Source organism: Oreochromis niloticus, unplaced genomic scaffold, assembly GCF_001858045.2.
Source record: "Oreochromis niloticus isolate F11D_XX unplaced genomic scaffold, O_niloticus_UMD_NMBU tig00003056_pilon, whole genome shotgun sequence".
NCBI classification, from domain to species: domain Eukaryota; kingdom Metazoa; phylum Chordata; class Actinopteri; order Cichliformes; family Cichlidae; genus Oreochromis; species Oreochromis niloticus.
Window position 1 is genome coordinate 119,355 of NW_020327774.1, and position 6,233 is coordinate 125,587.

General features: G+C 40.9%; 1 long non-coding RNA gene across 1 annotated transcript; it reads right to left on the minus strand.

Annotated features, from left to right (window-relative positions):
• Positions 1 to 4,340: 4,340 nt before the first annotated feature.
• LOC112845093 (uncharacterized) lies at positions 4,341 to 5,208 on the minus strand. Its single transcript, XR_003217903.1, has 2 exons — positions 5,162 to 5,208; positions 4,341 to 4,571 (listed from the first exon to the last, which is right to left on the minus strand). It is a non-coding gene; the product is annotated as an uncharacterized LOC112845093 (long non-coding RNA).
• Positions 5,209 to 6,233: the final 1,025 nt, after the last annotated feature.

The window sequence follows — 6,233 nt, forward strand, 5'->3', positions numbered from 1 at the left end:
TTCCTGGATGATTGAGAATGCATCAAGACATACTCTAAATAAGTTGTCCTAATTTAGTCATTTTTAGCTTTACTCAATTTTTTTGAGGCAACGAGTTTCCTTAACTTTTTTGAGTTCTGGGAATTAATTAGATTTTACAGTGTACATGGTTTTAAATAGGCCTGGGCTACTGTATAATAAGGTTGGTACTTTAGGAGCCATATATTTGATGAGCTGCTACTCATTGTGAAAAGTTTGAGCAGCACTGGATAACGAGCGTTCATAATGCACAAGCCAAGGTGTGGCACAGTTAGGAGGCATGAGAATGTGATTCACGACCGGGTGGTGACACTATCCCCAGACAGTGCGTGGAGATCCTCTGCCAGGATCAATACCCAGCGAGCCCCAGGCCCCATTAACATCTAAGGGACTTTGCTGCAGAACTCACAGATGTCTTCACAGTAAAGTTGGGCAACTGGACAAATGTATCGAGCAACAACTACAGGCAAAGCATTTCACTAATCGCTTTTAGAAGAGTCATTTATTGATGTATTTATTTGTCAATGAGTAAGTTTGTTAATAATGTTGATTTAAGCCAGTGGTTCCCAAACTTTTTTTGCTAGCCCCCCTTTGTTTTTACTATAAAATCTTTGCCCCCACCCTCCCAGCACAAACACCTCCTCCAACCACACACACACACACAAACATATTTTGTTTTCAGACTCCATTGCAGTTTATTTGACCCTCAAACCTTTTGTAAAAAATTAAACAAATAAAAGTAAACTGCAATAAATTACAGGTTGCAATAAAATAAACTACCAACTCTTTTAAATAACAGGTAAACAAACCATCTTTATGCTGTAATTATTTTACATGTATTTTTTTCCTCTGTAAGATTATTCAACACTACTATCAATACTAGGGCTGTGCGATATGACCAAAATCTCATATCATACGACATCTATCATCCGATAACGATATAAATCACAAAAATGTAACATTTTCTGTAAATTCTGTGAATCTCGGGCAGCTCGACTTGCGTGAAGTGTTTCCAGCTGGGTGTCGCGTACCTGGAGTCGAGTGTTTTAAGTGATGCATGAAACGATACATTTTTAGACATAGGTTGTAACGGTTTTCTTTGTGAGTATTTATTACACGGCGTGCTGCGGGGAAAAGCCTGTTCTAACGTTTGAGTCTAAGGTTTATTTTTTGCTTCTCATCCGTAAACACTCTGCAGACTCTTTCACGTGATTCAGTTTATTTTGAAAAGTCTGAACAGGATCTTCAGCTTTATTGTGAAAGGTTTATGTGGAAAATAAACAAGCGGACACGCAATGGTTTTTGGAATCTATTTATCGATTAAATCGATTCTGGCTTGGATAATGTGAAATCGATTCATTAAAATCCTGAATCGATTTTTTAATATAAATTTATTTTGCCCGAAATGCCAGTATCTCTGGTGAAATTTCACAAAATTTCAACAACCACCAAACAGCTAAGACAGTAAATGAGAGCAGGAACACAGATTCTGCACAAAGACGTAAACACACAGCGTGACCCGCAGATCAGAATCAGTGAGATGTCGCCTTTCTCACCCGACGGCACGGACACGGTCGGGGCTGAAAGCCGACAGCTCGCTGATTCTGATCTGTCGGCGGGTCCGTGCTTTGTGTTCACGCCCCTTTTGCGCTGATTCTAAAGCTGTTACTTTGATCTCTCTGCAAACAATATTGACCGAACCAGCAGCAAAAGAAGATCCAAACTACGCTTCACATAAACATCGTCATGAATCCCCTCTGATTTTTACTGTTTTGCTTCCACCTCGATGCACAGCTCTCTCTCTCTCTCTCTCTCTCTCTCTGTACTTCAAGAACAGTTTCCCGTCTAAAAATCTGTTTTCTGCATTATTCGCTTGCTTGTTACGCACAAGTCTACCGTTGTTTACAGCGCTGTCAGCCGCTGTTTTTTTTTTTTTCGTTTTACATACTTCCGAAAAGAAAACCTAATTTCTGCCGTTCAATACTAAACAAATTTAAACTTTTTAAAATTATGCAAAATGCAAAACTCTTAGCCGTGTCTCTAATAAAACCGCTGTAACGTCAGAGGTAACGTTCATATGTTGATTAATGGTTTTCTTTCGTTTTTGATGTACTGCAGAATATTTTTATAAAATCCCAGGCCAGGAAAACCACCTTCATGTTTCTCTGTGTTTTATCTTCAGCTACTTTGACACAAAGGCATCTGATGTGACGCTCACACCTTTGATAAAAAAAATCTTGCGTGTGTCAGCTTCCTTTTTATTGATACAAAAATATGTAAATGTACTAATCTGAATTATAATATTTCTGACTTCAAATTGAATTGAATTGAATCAAATCGAATTGAATTGAATCGAATCGAATTGAATCAAATAGTGGATCGAATCGATTCGGGACCTTGTGAATCGGAAACGAATCGAATTTAGAAATCAGTGACGATACCCAGCCCTAGTGGAGAGTGCTTTCGAGGGTTTTCCTTATAAAACGCCGTTTTTACCGTTTCTTCCTGCAGTAAATATAAACAACGATAGTATTCAGGAAGAAAACCAAACATTGCAGATATTTTTATCATAACTCTGGTTTTACGTGGCCTATCGACACAATTTAAAAACTGGTATAAAGTCCACACCTTTTCCGTCAGTTGTTCTGTCTGTCCTGCTCACATCTCCAATGGTTGTACACGTTGTCATTAACGTGGCTTCACTGCACATCAGCGACGCCGCTTTGCTAGCTAAAACACCGGTGTCGGCACATAAGGACGTTGTCATAGCCTGTCAACGACGTTGATTAGCTGCGTATGTACGAATGTGAATCGCATCATTGGCTGGACTATGGGATAGGGTAGCATCGTTCTAATCCCATACGGGAGCAGCCAGTCACTTACTGACTAACACTGCAAAACAGAATTGTTAAAGTTTTAATTTTTATTTCAATTCAGGTTAATTTTTTTTGTGTGCAACGCAGATTTTCTATGCACAGAGACCGTGCCAGCAATGCGCAATTGCGCACGTGCGCAACTTAGAGGGGACATTGGGCACCACCACAGTTCACTTCAACAAAACTTTACTTCAGAACTGAGACACTTACTAGTCGTTATTGTTAGTTAGTGCTTTTGTCTGATCTCAACGAAGGAGACGATTATTCAGACTTTCAGGAGGTTTTAGATGAAACTGAAAGGCCCACAGAACCAAACACGTCTCAGCTGTGATCACACCAGAAACAGACAAACACAAAGTGATCAAACACACACCAAAGCCTACACTGCCATCTAGTGACAGAAACTAGTACTGCTAGACAACCAGGCTACTTTAAAGCAGCTGATATTTAGGTTGGAAAATAAAAAATAAGTTGATAATAAACATTTGACAAAATCTTTTGGCAGCTAACATCTGGAAGTGAGCTGTTCTTTGGTGCTAATTAACAGTTTATTCTTGTTGGTAATTATGTGATGAAAGGTAGCAGTAAAAGACACACACACACACACACGCACACACACACACACACACGCACACACACACACACACACACACACACTGACAACAACAACTACAGACACATCTGTGACTGTGATGAACACCTGAGTGTGAGACGAGGACTGAATATGATACAGTAACAGTCAAATATGAATGTGTGTAACAGCATGATTATGTGTTATACATATATCAGAAATATGTGACATTTAACAGTCAAATCTCTCTGAACATGAAACCAGTGTTAAACCATTTCAGTCTCAGTCAGTGTTACTGAAACATTCATCTCCAACAGCATCACTGACACAGACAGTTGGAGCAGCTACAGTCAAATCATTGATCAGTGTTTTTATAACATGAGCTGCTGTTGCTGCACTAGTGCTGCTGCTCTCTTTCTCTTATTGTAGGTCTTTAGCTAACAACATCAAGTGTCTTCGTGTGACTGTTGTCTAATGTTCAAATGTAGATAACACCACCTGCACCACCCTGTTCCACAGCACAGCCCTCTCATGTAGGCTTGGCTGCAGCACATATTAGCAGCTGCAGTGACATCAGCTTTCTGTGCAGAACTAGACAGGAGATCCGCTCCATAGTGTCATCACATCTACAGACTGTTACATATTCTCACCTGGTAATAAGAAGCTGCTCACAGCTCCAAGATTAACAGACTGAAGGAAATACAAATGAAAGTTACAGTAAACTGAAATCTTGGACACACAACATGAAACAGCTGGGAAATATGTTCATGTTGCATAAAACATGTGTTGCATTACAGATATTTATATGATCCATATTTAAGGTGGATGGGCTCATCCACCCACTCTCACACCATCATATCACCATCCTGGGTTAGTGTCTTGGTCTCAGGTCACAACATCAGCACAGTCTTGGCTTGGCTGAGGTAGTTGAGTGGTTCTTGTTGTCCCTGACAGCTGCAGGGACAGTGCCATCAGCCATGCAGCAGCACAATGACTGCTCAAAGTCAGTGTGGCTCAGTCTACTGTAAACATTGTCCTAAAGTGGTGGCAAAGTGGCTGCAAGCTGGCTGTACATGCACTGTGTCCAGTACTCCCAGTACGTGCACCTGCAGATGATATCCACAAAGCTCTGAGTGTCACAGAGTGGGCCTGTGCTCAGGTCACTCTGCCCCATTGAATTCTACTTACAGAGTTTTACAAGTGTGAGTAAAGTTATATATACAAGTTGGTGGCTGATAAGTTCTTGTAGTGACCCCTGACCCCGTGGTTCTTATTGGTTAATAGTAGCTTAGAGCATCTGCACCAATCATAAAGCACCAAGTTTGGAGCTTGTGGGTCTCTGCAAGTAAGTCCCTGTAATGTTGGCCAAGCCTGATATACTAGAAACATCTGTCATTACCAGCAGATGAAGCTGCCCTTAAAGCAGGATCTCACTTTAAACCTGACAAAAGAATTTGCTATTAGCAAACTATGGTTATATGTCTCTCTCTCCTGTCTCTCACCTGTCTGCCTGGGCGGAGCTCTGCTGGGCTCCGCCCTTGGCCCATGCACCTGCCGTGAATCTACCTGATGACCTGGACTCCTGGGCTATTTAAGCTGAGGCTCAGAAGGCTTCTTCGCTGGGTGGTGGACTTACTCTCGTCAGTACATCCCCGATAAACCCCGTTTGTCGTGTGATTTCTCTGTTTGTGCTCACCGCAGTTCTCTTGTGCTCAGGTTCTCGGACTCGTCCGTGACCCCGATCTGTTTTCCTGGTGGCGTGGAGTGGAGTGAGAGTGAGTGTGCTGAAAACAAATACGAGAGGAGCGAGTGAGCGGAGCGAGTGTTGGACTTTGTCCCTTTTCCCCTGGACCATTGCACATCCTGCCCTGTACACGTGGGGTTTGTAAATAAATGTACGACTGCTGTTCTAGTTCAGCTGCTCTGCGCCTGCTGACAGGTGCAGTTATTATATGACATTTTATTATTGTATTATCCATCCATTCACCTCTACTGTTCTTGCATTACATCACATAGTCAGCATAAATATGTTTTTAATGAATGATGAAAGTGGGATGAATTTAATGACCCTTGTTGAGAGAGGTGGGAGAGAGAGAGACAGAAGTCCCCCCCTCACCTCTTATTGCCTCTGAGAGAAATAAAAAGGTTTTAACATTTAGGCTGTTGTGTTTACAATGATATGAAGTGCTGTTAGTAAATCATCTTCATTCTGAATCAGAAGTTTAATGAATATGTTGAATGAGAATAATTGACATGATTTAAATGTGTAGATGTTGTGTGTGTAGACTCAGCTTTGAGAGATTAGTGTGTGTGTGGCTGCAGGAATGTTGGAAGATAAGAAATGTACCAGAACTCCATCCTGATAAAAGACAGGATATTAAGAGTTAACAATAGAGTCATAATTCATATGTGATTGTGCTGATAGTTAATCCTGCTTCACTGACTGAAACTGTTTAGAATACAATCAGGTATAAGTTTAACCAAAGCAACGAATAAGAAAATCTGATAATAACTTGAAGCGAGATCGATCAACTGTAGACCAGACAACAAACGACGGAGGCCCAGAAAAGTGCAATCAAACGATGAGTTTATTGACAACGGAGAACAACCGTCAGCATATGGCTTATTTGCTCTGACAAAAATACACTGAGTTCTGGTTTTATAGCATAGAGGATCACACCCCCACATACACGTCAATACAGGTCAAAAATACATTATGTCCAGTCATTGTTTACAGACAAGGGTACATCTTGTACATCTCTAATAAC